Source organism: Schistocerca piceifrons, unplaced genomic scaffold (assembly GCF_021461385.2).
Source record: "Schistocerca piceifrons isolate TAMUIC-IGC-003096 unplaced genomic scaffold, iqSchPice1.1 HiC_scaffold_1676, whole genome shotgun sequence".
Taxonomy (NCBI): Eukaryota; Metazoa; Arthropoda; class Insecta; order Orthoptera; family Acrididae; genus Schistocerca; species Schistocerca piceifrons.
In genome coordinates this window covers 453,383-467,717 of record NW_025727541.1, presented here as the reverse complement: position 1 = coordinate 467,717, position 14,335 = coordinate 453,383, and positions in this window count along the sequence as shown.

Below are 14,335 nucleotides of genomic sequence, written 5' to 3'. Positions count from 1 at the left end.
CTAGGACCTTCACATTGACGATAAAACACAGAAATCGCATCGGAATTAAATACAAAAGGCACAATGTCGCCTTAAGTACACGAATAGAGACTCTTCTTACAGTCGGTGCTTTGAACATTCCCTGTGAGACCAGAATTAGTTTCCGATACACCACTCCAGATTCAATATATTCCTTGGACCTTCACATTGACGATGAAACACAGAAATCGCATCGGAAATAAATACAAAAGGCAAACTGCCGCGTAAGTACTAGAATAGAGACTCTTCTTACAATCGGTGCTTTCAGCATTCCCTGTGAGGCCAGTATTAGTTTCCGATACACCTCAGCAGGTTCAATGTATTCCTAGGACCTTCATATTGACGATGAAACACAGAAATCGCATCGGAATTAAATACAAAAGGCACAATGTCGCCTTAAGTACAAGAGTAGAGACTCTTCTTACAGTCGGTGCTTTGAGCATTCACTGTGAGACCAGTATTAGTTTCCGATACACAACTGCAGGTACAATGTATTCCTTGGACCTTCACATTGACGATGAAACAGAGAAATCGCATCGGAATGAAATACAAAAGGCAAACTGCCGCGTAAGTACAAGAATAGAGACTCTTCTTACAGTCGGTGCTTTCAGCATTCCCTGTGAGACCAGTATTAGTTTCCGATACACCACTGCAGGTTCAATGTAATCCTAGGACCTTCACATTGACGATGAAACACAGAAATCGCATCTGAATTAAATACAAAAGGCACAATGTCGCCTTAAGTACAAGACGAAGAGACTCTTCTTACAGTCGGTGCTTTAAGCATTCCCTGTGAGACCAGTATTAGTTTCCGATACACCACTCCAGGTTCAATGTATTCCTTGGACATTCACATTGACGATGAAACACAGAAATCGCATCGGAATGAAATACAAAAGGCAAACTGCCGCGTAAGTACAAGAATAGAGACTCTTCTTACAGTCGGTGCTTTCAGCATTCCCAGTGAGACCAGTATTAGTTTCCGATACATCACACCAGGTTCAATGTATTCCTTGGACATTCACATTGACGATGAAACACAGGAATCGCATCGGAATGAAATACAAAAGGCAAACTGCCGCGTAAGTACAAGAATAGAGAGTCTTCTTACAGTCGGTGCTTTCAGCATTCCCTGTGAGACCAGTATTAGTTTCGGATACACCTCAGCAGGTTCAATGTATTCCTAGGACCTTTACATTGACGATAAAACACAGAAATCGCATCGGAATTAACTACAAAAGGCACAATGTCGCCTTAAGTACAAGAATAGAGACTCTTCTTACAGTCGGTGCTTAGAACATTCCCTGTGAGACCAGAATTAGTTTCCGATACACCACTCCAGATTCAGTGTATTCCTTGGACCTTCACATTGACGGTGAAACACAGAAATCGCATCGGAATGAAATACAAAAGGCAAACTGCCGCGTAAGTACTAGAATAGAGACTCTTCTTACAGTCGGTGCTCTCAGCATTCCCTGTGAGGCCAGTATTAGTTTCCGATACACCTCAGCAGGTTCAATGTATTCCTAGGACCTTCATATTGACGATGAAACACAGAAATCGCATCGGAATTATATACAAAAGGCACAATGTCGCCTTAAGTACAAGAGTAGAGACTCTTCTTACAGTCGGTGCTTTGAGCATTCCCTGTGAGACCAGTATTAGTTCCCGATACACAACTGCAGGTTCAATGTATTCCTTGGACCTTCACATTGACGATGAAACAGAGAAATCGCATCGGAATGATATACAAAAGGCAAACTGCCACGTAAGTACAAGAATAGAGACTCTTCTTACAGTCGGTGCTTTCAGCATTACCTGTGAGACCAGTATTAGTTTCCGATACACCACTGCAGGTTCAATGTAATCCTAGGACCTTCACATTGACGATGAAACACAGAAATCGCATCTGAATTAAATACAAAAGGCACAATGTCGCCTTAAGTACAAGAATAGAGACTCTTCTTACAGTCGGTGTTTTGAGCATTCCCTGTGAGACCAGTATTAGTTTCCGATACACCACTCCAGGTTCAATGTATTCCTTGGACATTCACATTGACGATGAAACACAGAAATCGCATCGGAATGAAATACAAAAGGCAAACTGCCGCGTAAGTACAAGAATAGAGACTCTTCTTACAGTCGGTGTTTTGAGCATTCCCTGTGAGACCAGTATTAGTTTCCGATACACCACTCCAGGTTCAATGTATTCCTTGGACATTCACATTGACGATGAAACACAGAAATCGCATCGGAATGAAATACAAAAGGCAAACTGCCGCGTAAGTACAAGAATAGAGACTCTTCTTACAGTCGGTGCTTTCAGCATTCCCTGTGGGACCAGTATTAGTTTCCGATACACCACTGCAGGTTCAATGTAATCCTAGGACCTTCACATTGACGATGAAACACAGAAATCGCATCTGAATTAAATACAAAAGACACAATGTCGCCTTAAGTACGAGAATAGAGACTCTTCTTACAGTCGGTGCTTTGAGCATTCCCTGTGAGACCAGTATTAGTTTCCTATACACCACTCCAGGTTCAATGTATTCCTTGGACATTCACATTGACGATGAAACACAGAAATCGCATCGGAATGAAATACAAAAGGCAAACTGCCGCGTAAGTACAAGAATAGAGACTCTTCTTACAGTCGGTGCTTTCAGCATTCCCTGTGAGACCAGTATTAATTTCCGATACACCACTGCAGGTTCAATCTAATCCTAGGACCTTCACATTGACGATGAAACAAAGAAATCGCATCGGAATTAAATACGAAAGGCACAATGTCGCCTTATGTACAAGAATCGAGACTCTTCTTACAGTCGGTGCTTTGAGCATTCCCTGTGAGACCAGTATTAGTTTCCGATACATCACTCCAAGTTCAATGTATTCCTTGGACTTTCACATTGACGATGAAACACAGGAATCGCATCGGAATGAAATACAAAAGGCAAACTGCCGCGTAAGTACAAGAATAGAGACTCTTCTTACAGTCGGTGCTTTCAGCATTCCCTGTGAGACCAGTATTAGTTTCCGATACACCTCAGCAGGTTCAATGTATTCCTAGGACCTTCACATTGACGATAAAACACAGAAATCGCATCGGAATTAAATACAAAAGGCACAATGTCGCCTTAAGTACACGAATAGAGTCTCTTCTTACAGTCGGTGCTTTGAACATTCCCTGTGAGACCAGAATTAGTTTCCGATACACCACTCCAGATTCAATATATTCCTTGGACCTTCACATTGACGATGAAACACAGAAATCGCATCGGAATGAAATACAAAAGGCAAACTGCCGCGTAAGTACAAGAATAGAGACTCTTCTTACAGTCGGTGCTTTCAGCATTCCCAGTGAGACCAGTATTAGTTTCCGATACATCACACCAGGTTCAATGTATTCCTTGGACATTCACGTTGACGATGAAACACAGTAATCGCATCGGAATTAAATACAAAAGGCACAATGTCGCCTTAAGTACACGAATAGAGACTCTTCTTACAGTCGGTGCTTTGAACATTCCCTGTGAGACCAGAATTAGTTTCCGATACACCACTCCAGATTCAATGTATTCCTTGGACCTTCACATTCACGATGATACACAGAAATCGCATCGGAATTAAATACGAAAGGCAAACTGCCGCGTAAGTCCTAGAATAGAGACTCATCTTACATTCGGTGCTTTCAGCATTCCCTGTGAGGCCAGTATTAGTTTCCGATACACCTCAGCAGGTTCAATGTATTCCTAGGACCTTCATATTGACGATGAAACACAGAAATCGCATCGGAATTAAATACAAAAGGCACAATGTCGCCTTAAGTACTAGAGTAGAGACTCTTCTTACAGTCGGTGCTTTGAGCATTCCCTGTGAGAACAGTATTAGTTTCCGATACACAACTGCAGGTTCAATGTATTCCTTGGACCTTCACATTGACGATGAAACAGAGAAATCGCATCGGAATGAAATACAAAAGGCAAACTGCCGCGTAAGTACAAGAATAGAGACTCTTCTTACAGTCGGTGCTTTCAGCATTCCCTGTGAGACCAGTATTAGTTTCCGATACACCACTGCAGGTTCAATGTAATCCTAGGACCTTCACATTGACGATGAAACACAGAAATCGCATCTGAATTAAATACTAAAGGCACAATGTCGCCTATTGTACAAGAATAGAGACTCTTCTTACAGTCGGTGCTTTGAGCATTCCCTGTGAGACCAGTATTAGTTTCCGATACACCACTCCAGGTTCAATGTATTCCTTGGACATTCACATTGACGATGAAACACAGAAATCGCATCGGAATGAAATACAAAAGGCAAACTGCCGCGTAAGTACAAGAATAGAGACTCTTCTTACAGTCGGTGCTTTTAGCATTCCCAGCGAGACCAGTATTAGTTTCCGATACATCACACCAGGTTCAATGTATTCCTTGGACATTCACGTTGACGATGAAACACAGTAATCGCATCGGAATTAAATACAAAAGGCACAATGTCGCCTTAAGTATACGAATAGAGACACTTCTTACAGTCGGTGCTTTGAACATTCCCTGTGAGACCAGAATTAGTTTCCGAAACACCACTCCAGATTCAATGTATTCCTTGGACCTTCACATTGACGATGATACACAGAAATCGCATCGGAATTAAATACGAAAGGCAAACTGCCGCGTAAGTCCTAGAATAGTGACTCTTCTTACAGTCGGTGCTTTCAGCATTCCCTGTGAGGCCAGTATTAGTTTCCGATACACCTCAGCAGGTTCAATGTATTCCTAGGACCTTCATATTGACGATGAAACACAGAAATCGCATCGGAATTAAATACAAAAGGCACAATGTCGCCTTAAGTACTAGAGTAGAGACTCTTCTTACAGTCGGTGCTTTGAGCATTCCCTGTGAGACCAGTATTAGTTTCCGATACACAACTGCAGGTTCAATGTATTCCTTGGACCTTCACATTGACGATGAAACAGAGAAATCGCATCGGAATGAAATACAAAAGGCAAACTGCCGCGTAAGTACAAGAATAGAGACTCTTCTTACAGTCGGTGCTTTCAGCATTCCCTGTGAGACCAGTATTAGTTTCCGAGACACCACTCCAGGTTCAATGTATTCCTTGGACATCCACATTGACGATGAAACACAGAAATCGCATCGGAATGAAATACAAAAGGCAAACTGCCGCGTAAGTACAAGAATAGAGACTCTTCTTACAGTCGGTGCTTTCAGCATTCCCTGTGAGACCAGTATTAGTTTCCGATACACCACTGCAGGTTAAATGTAATCCTAGGACCTTCACATTGACGATGAAACACAGAAATCGCATCTGAATTAAATACAAAAGGCACAATGTCGCCTTAAGTACAAGAATAGAGACTCTTCTTACAGTCGGTGCTTTCAGCATTCCCTGTGAGGCCAGTATTAGTTTCCGATACACCTCAGCAGGTTCAATGTATTCCTAGGACCTTCATATTGACGATGAAACACAGAAATCTCATCGGAATGAAATACAAAAGGCAAACTGCCACGTAAGTACAAGAATAGAGACTCTTCTTACAGTCGGTGCTTTCAGCATTCCCTGTGAGACCAGTATTAGTTTCCGATACACCACTTAAGGTTCAATGTATACCTTGGACATTCACATTGACGATGAAACACAGAAATCGCATCGGAATGAAATACAAAAGGCAAACTGCCGCGTAAGTACAAGAATAGAGACTCTTCTTACAGTCGGTGCTTTCAGCATTCCCAGCGAGACCAGTATTAGTTTCCGATACATCACACCAGGTTCAATGTATTCCTTGGACATTCACGTTGACGATGAAACACAGTAATCGCATCGGAATTAAATACAAAAGGCACAATGTCGCCTTAAGTACACGAATAGAGACACTTCTTACAGTCGGTGCTTTGAACATTCCCTGTGAGACCAGAATTAGTTTCCGATACACCACTCCAGATTCAATGTATTCCTTGGACCTTCACATTGACGATGATACACAGAAATCGCGTCGGAATTAAATACGAAAGGCAAACTGCCGCGTAAGTCCTAGAATAGTGACTCTTCTTACAGTCGGTGCTTTCAGCATTCCCTGTGAGGCCAGTATTAGTTTCCGATACACCTCAGCAGGTTCAATGTATTCCTAGGACCTTCATATTGACGATGAAACACAGAAATCGCATCGGAATTAAATACAAAAGGCACAATGTCGCCTTAAGTACTAGAGTAGAGACTCTTCTTACAGTCGGTGCTATGAGCATTCCCTGTGAGACCAGTATTAGTTAACGATACACAACTGCAGGTTCAATGTATTCCTTGGACCTTCACATTGACGATGAAACAGAGAAATCGCATCGGAATGAAATACAAAAGGCAAACTGCCGCGTAAGTACAAGAATAGAGACTCTTCTTACAGTCGGTGCTTTCAGCATTCCCTGTGAGACCAGTATTAGTTTCCGATACACCACTCCAGGTTCAATGTATTCCTTGGACATTCACATTGACGATGAAACACAGAAATCGCATCGGAATGAAATACAAAAGGCAAACTGCCGCGTAAGTACAAGAATAGAGACTCTTCTTACAGTCGGTGCTTTCAGCATTCCCTGTGAGACCAGTATTAGTTTCGGATACACCTCAGCAGGTTCAATGTATTCCTAGGACCTTTACATTGACGATAAAACACAGAAATCGCATCGGAATTAACTACAAAAGGCACAATGTCGCCTTAAGTACAAGAATAGAGACTCTTCTTACAGTCGGTGCTTAGAACATTCCCTGTGAGACCAGAATTAGTTTCCGATACACCACTCCAGATTCAGTGTATTCCTTGGACCTTCACATTGACGGTGAAACACAGAAATCGCATCGGAATGAAATACAAAAGGCAAACTGCCGCGTAAGTACTAGAATAGAGACTCTTCTTACAGTCGGTGCTCTCAGCATTCCCTGTGAGGCCAGTATTAGTTTCCGATACACCTCAGCAGGTTCAATGTATTCCTAGGACCTTCATATTGACGATGAAACACAGAAATCGCATCGGAATTATATACAAAAGGCACAATGTCGCCTTAAGTACAAGAGTAGAGACTCTTCTTACAGTCGGTGCTTTGAGCATTCCCTGTGAGACCAGTATTAGTTCCCGATACACAACTGCAGGTTCAATGTATTCCTTGGACCTTCACATTGACGATGAAACAGAGAAATCGCATCGGAATGATATACAAAAGGCAAACTGCCACGTAAGTACAAGAATAGAGACTCTTCTTACAGTCGGTGCTTTCAGCATTACCTGTGAGACCAGTATTAGTTTCCGATACACCACTGCAGGTTCAATGTAATCCTAGGACCTTCACATTGACGATGAAACACAGAAATCGCATCTGAATTAAATACAAAAGGCACAATGTCGCCTTAAGTACAAGAATAGAGACTCTTCTTACAGTCGGTGTTTTGAGCATTCCCTGTGAGACCAGTATTAGTTTCCGATACACCACTCCAGGTTCAATGTATTCCTTGGACATTCACATTGACGATGAAACACAGAAATCGCATCGGAATGAAATACAAAAGGCAAACTGCCGCGTAAGTACAAGAATAGAGACTCTTCTTACAGTCGGTGTTTTGAGCATTCCCTGTGAGACCAGTATTAGTTTCCGATACACCACTCCAGGTTCAATGTATTCCTTGGACATTCACATTGACGATGAAACACAGAAATCGCATCGGAATGAAATACAAAAGGCAAACTGCCGCGTAAGTACAAGAATAGAGACTCTTCTTACAGTCGGTGCTTTCAGCATTCCCTGTGGGACCAGTATTAGTTTCCGATACACCACTGCAGGTTCAATGTAATCCTAGGACCTTCACATTGACGATGAAACACAGAAATCGCATCTGAATTAAATACAAAAGACACAATGTCGCCTTAAGTACGAGAATAGAGACTCTTCTTACAGTCGGTGCTTTGAGCATTCCCTGTGAGACCAGTATTAGTTTCCTATACACCACTCCAGGTTCAATGTATTCCTTGGACATTCACATTGACGATGAAACACAGAAATCGCATCGGAATGAAATACAAAAGGCAAACTGCCGCGTAAGTACAAGAATAGAGACTCTTCTTACAGTCGGTGCTTTCAGCATTCCCTGTGAGACCAGTATTAATTTCCGATACACCACTGCAGGTTCAATCTAATCCTAGGACCTTCACATTGACGATGAAACAAAGAAATCGCATCGGAATTAAATACGAAAGGCACAATGTCGCCTTATGTACAAGAATCGAGACTCTTCTTACAGTCGGTGCATTGAGCATTCCCTGTGAGACCAGTATTAGTTTCCGATACATCACTCCAAGTTCAATGTATTCCTTGGACTTTCACATTGACGATGAAACACAGGAATCGCATCGGAATGAAATACAAAAGGCAAACTGCCGCGTAAGTACAAGAATAGAGACTCTTCTTACAGTCGGTGCTTTCAGCATTCCCTGTGAGACCAGTATTAGTTTCCGATACACCTCAGCAGGTTCAATGTATTCCTAGGACCTTCACATTGACGATAAAACACAGAAATCGCATCGGAATTAAATACAAAAGGCACAATGTCGCCTTAAGTACACGAATAGAGTCTCTTCTTACAGTCGGTGCTTTGAACATTCCCTGTGAGACCAGAATTAGTTTCCGATACACCACTCCAGATTCAATATATTCCTTGGACCTTCACATTGACGATGAAACACAGAAATCGCATCGGAATGAAATACAAAAGGCAAACTGCCGCGTAAGTACAAGAATAGAGACTCTTCTTACAGTCGGTGCTTTCAGCATTCCCAGTGAGACCAGTATTAGTTTCCGATACATCACACCAGGTTCAATGTATTCCTTGGACATTCACGTTGACGATGAAACACAGTAATCGCATCGGAATTAAATACAAAAGGCACAATGTCGCCTTAAGTACACGAATAGAGACTCTTCTTACAGTCGGTGCTTTGAACATTCCCTGTGAGACCAGAATTAGTTTCCGATACACCACTCCAGATTCAATGTATTCCTTGGACCTTCACATTCACGATGATACACAGAAATCGCATCGGAATTAAATACGAAAGGCAAACTGCCGCGTAAGTCCTAGAATAGAGACTCATCTTACATTCGGTGCTTTCAGCATTCCCTGTGAGGCCAGTATTAGTTTCCGATACACCTCAGCAGGTTCAATGTATTCCTAGGACCTTCATATTGACGATGAAACACAGAAATCGCATCGGAATTAAATACAAAAGGCACAATGTCGCCTTAAGTACTAGAGTAGAGACTCTTCTTACAGTCGGTGCTTTGAGCATTCCCTGTGAGAACAGTATTAGTTTCCGATACACAACTGCAGGTTCAATGTATTCCTTGGACCTTCACATTGACGATGAAACAGAGAAATCGCATCGGAATGAAATACAAAAGGCAAACTGCCGCGTAAGTACAAGAATAGAGACTCTTCTTACAGTCGGTGCTTTCAGCATTCCCTGTGAGACCAGTATTAGTTTCCGATACACCACTGCAGGTTCAATGTAATCCTAGGACCTTCACATTGACGATGAAACACAGAAATCGCATCTGAATTAAATACTAAAGGCACAATGTCGCCTATTGTACAAGAATAGAGACTCTTCTTACAGTCGGTGCTTTGAGCATTCCCTGTGAGACCAGTATTAGTTTCCGATACACCACTCCAGGTTCAATGTATTCCTTGGACATTCACATTGACGATGAAACACAGAAATCGCATCGGAATGAAATACAAAAGGCAAACTGCCGCGTAAGTACAAGAATAGAGACTCTTCTTACAGTCGGTGCTTTTAGCATTCCCAGCGAGACCAGTATTAGTTTCCGATACATCACACCAGGTTCAATGTATTCCTTGGACATTCACGTTGACGATGAAACACAGTAATCGCATCGGAATTAAATACAAAAGGCACAATGTCGCCTTAAGTATACGAATAGAGACACTTCTTACAGTCGGTGCTTTGAACATTCCCTGTGAGACCAGAATTAGTTTCCGAAACACCACTCCAGATTCAATGTATTCCTTGGACCTTCACATTGACGATGATACACAGAAATCGCATCGGAATTAAATACGAAAGGCAAACTGCCGCGTAAGTCCTAGAATAGTGACTCTTCTTACAGTCGGTGCTTTCAGCATTCCCTGTGAGGCCAGTATTAGTTTCCGATACACCTCAGCAGGTTCAATGTATTCCTAGGACCTTCATATTGACGATGAAACACAGAAATCGCATCGGAATTAAATACAAAAGGCACAATGTCGCCTTAAGTACTAGAGTAGAGACTCTTCTTACAGTCGGTGCTTTGAGCATTCCCTGTGAGACCAGTATTAGTTTCCGATACACAACTGCAGGTTCAATGTATTCCTTGGACCTTCACATTGACGATGAAACAGAGAAATCGCATCGGAATGAAATACAAAAGGCAAACTGCCGCGTAAGTACAAGAATAGAGACTCTTCTTACAGTCGGTGCTTTCAGCATTCCCTGTGAGACCAGTATTAGTTTCCGATACACCACTCCAGGTTCAATGTATTCCTTGGACATTCACATTGACGATGAAACACAGAAATCGCATCGGAATGAAATACAAAAGGCAAACTGCCGCGTAAGTACAAGAATAGAGACTCTTCTTACAGTCGGTGCTTTCAGCATTCCCTGTGAGACCAGTATTAGTTTCCGATACACCACTGCAGGTTAAATGTAATCCTAGGACCTTCACATTGACGATGAAACACAGAAATCGCATCTGAATTAAATACAAAAGGCACAATGTCGCCTTAAGTACAAGAATAGAGACTCTTCTTACAGTCGGTGCTTTCAGCATTCCCTGTGAGGCCAGTATTAGTTTCCGATACACCTCAGCAGGTTCAATGTATTCCTAGGACCTTCATATTGACGATGAAACACAGAAATCTCATCGGAATGAAATACAAAAGGCAAACTGCCACGTAAGTACAAGAATAGAGACTCTTCTTACAGTCGGTGCTTTCAGCATTCCCTGTGAGACCAGTATTAGTTTCCGATACACCACTTAAGGTTCAATGTATACCTTGGACATTCACATTGACGATGAAACACAGAAATCGCATCGGAATGAAATACAAAAGGCAAACTGCCGCGTAAGTACAAGAATAGAGACTCTTCTTACAGTCGGTGCTTTCAGCATTCCCAGCGAGACCAGTATTAGTTTCCGATACATCACACCAGGTTCAATGTATTCCTTGGACATTCACGTTGACGATGAAACACAGTAATCGCATCGGAATTAAATACAAAAGGCACAATGTCGCCTTAAGTACACGAATAGAGACACTTCTTACAGTCGGTGCTTTGAACATTCCCTGTGAGACCAGAATTAGTTTCCGATACACCACTCCAGATTCAATGTATTCCTTGGACCTTCACATTGACGATGATACACAGAAATCGCGTCGGAATTAAATACGAAAGGCAAACTGCCGCGTAAGTCCTAGAATAGTGACTCTTCTTACAGTCGGTGCTTTCAGCATTCCCTGTGAGGCCAGTATTAGTTTCCGATACACCTCAGCAGGTTCAATGTATTCCTAGGACCTTCATATTGACGATGAAACACAGAAATCGCATCGGAATTAAATACAAAAGGCACAATGTCGCCTTAAGTACTAGAGTAGAGACTCTTCTTACAGTCGGTGCTATGAGCATTCCCTGTGAGACCAGTATTAGTTAACGATACACAACTGCAGGTTCAATGTATTCCTTGGACCTTCACATTGACGATGAAACAGAGAAATCGCATCGGAATGAAATACAAAAGGCAAACTGCCGCGTAAGTACAAGAATAGAGACTCTTCTTACAGTCGGTGCTTTCAGCATTCCCTGTGAGACCAGTATTAGTTTCCGATACACCACTCCAGGTTCAATGTATTCCTTGGACATTCACATTGACGATGAAACACAGAAATCGCATCGGAATGAAATACAAAAGGCAAACTGCCGCGTAAGTACAAGAATAGAGACTCTTCTTACAGTCGGTGCTTTCAGCATTCCCTGTGATACCAGTATTAGTTTCCGATACACCACTGCAGGTTCAATGTAATCCTAGGACCTTCACATTGACGATGAAACACAGAAATCGCATCTGAATTAAACACAAAAGGCACAATGTCGCCCTAAGTACAAGAATAGAGACTCTTCTTACAGTCGGTGCTTTGAGCATTCCCTGTGAGACCAGTATTAGTTTCCGATACACCACTCCAGGTTCAATGTATTCCTTGGACATTCACATTGACGATGAAACACAGAAATCGCATCGGAATGAAATACAAAAGGCAAACTGCCGCGTAAGTACAAGAGTAGAGACTCTTCTTACAGTCGGTGCTTTCAGCATTCCCTGTGAGACCAGTATTAATTTCCGATACACCACTGCAGGTTCAATGTAATCCTAGGACCTTCACATTGACGATGAAACACAGAAATCGCATCTGAATTAAATACAAAAGGCACAATGTCGCCTTAAGTACAAGAATAGAGACTCTTCTTACAGTCGGTGCTTTGAGCATTCCCTGTGAGACCAGTATTAGTTTCCGATACATCACTCCAGGTTCAATGTATTCCTTGGACATTCACATTGACGATGAAACACAGGAATCGCATCGGAATGAAATACAAAAGGCAAACTGCCGCGTAAGTACAAGAATGGAGACTCTTCTTACAGTCGGTGCTTTCAGCATTCCCTGTGAGACCAGTATTAGTTTCCGATACACCTCAGCAGGTTCAATGTATTCCTAGGACCTTCACATTGACGATAAAACACAGAAATCGCATCGGAATTAAATACAAAAGGCACAATGTCGCCTTAAGTACAAGAATAGAGACTCTTCTTACAGTCGGTGCTTTGAACATTCCCTGTGAGACCAGAATTAGTTTCCGATACACCACTCCTGATTCAATGTATTCCTTGGACCTTCACATTGACGATGAAACACAGAAATCGCATCGGAATTAAATACAAAAGGCAAACTGCCGCGTAAGTACTAGAATAGAGACTCTTCTTACAGTCGGTGCTTTCAGCATTCCCTGTGAGGCCAGTATTAGTTTCCGATACACCTCAGCAGGTTCAATGTAATCCTAGGACCTTCATATCGACGATGAAACACAGAAATCGCATCGGAATTAAATACAAAAGGCACAATGTCGCCTTAAGTACAAGAGTAGAGACTCTTCTAACAGTCGGTGCTTTGAGCATTCCCTGTGAGACCAGTATTAGTTTCCGATACACAACTGCAGGTTCAATGTATTCCTTGGACATTCACATTGACGATGAAACACAGAAATCGCATCGGAATGAAATACAAAAGGCAAACTGCCGCGTAAGTACAAGAATAGAGACTCTTCTTACAGTCGGTGCTTTCAGCATTCCCAGTGAGACCACTATTACTTTCCGATACATCACACCAGGTTCAATGTATTCCTTGGACATTCACATTGACTATGAAACACAGGAATCGCATCGGAATGAAATACAAAAGGCAAACTGCCGCGTAAGTACTAGAATAGAGACTCTTCTTACAATCGGTGCTTTCAGCATTCCCTGTGAGGCCAGTATTAGTTTCCGATACACCTCAGCAGGTTCAATGTATTCCTAGGACCTTCATATTGACGATGAAACACAGAAATCGCATCGGAATTAAATACAAAAGGCACAATGTCGCCTTAAGTACAAGAGTAGAGACTCTTCTTACAGTCGGTGCTTTGAGCATTCACTGTGAGACCAGTATTAGTTTCCGATACACAACTGCAGGTTCAATGTATTCCTTGGACCTTCACATTGACGATGAAACACAGAAATCGCATCGGAATGAAATACAAAAGGCAAACTGCCGCGTAAGTACTAGAATAGAGACTCTTCTTACAGTCGGTGCTTTCAGCATTCATTGTGAGACCAGTATTAGTTTCCGATACACCACTGCAGGTTCAATGTAATCCTAGGACCTTCACATTGACGATGAAACACAGAAATCGCATCTGAATTAACTACAAAAGGCACAATGTCGCCTTAAGTACAAGAATAGAGACTCTTATTACAGTCGGTGCTTAGAACATTCCCTGTGAGACCAGAATTAGTTTCCGATACACCACTCCAGATTCAGTGTATTCCTTGGACCTTCACATTGACGGTGAAACACAGAAATCGCATCGGAATGAAATACAAAAGGCAAACTGCCGCGTAAGTACTAGAATAGAGACTCTTCTTACAGTCG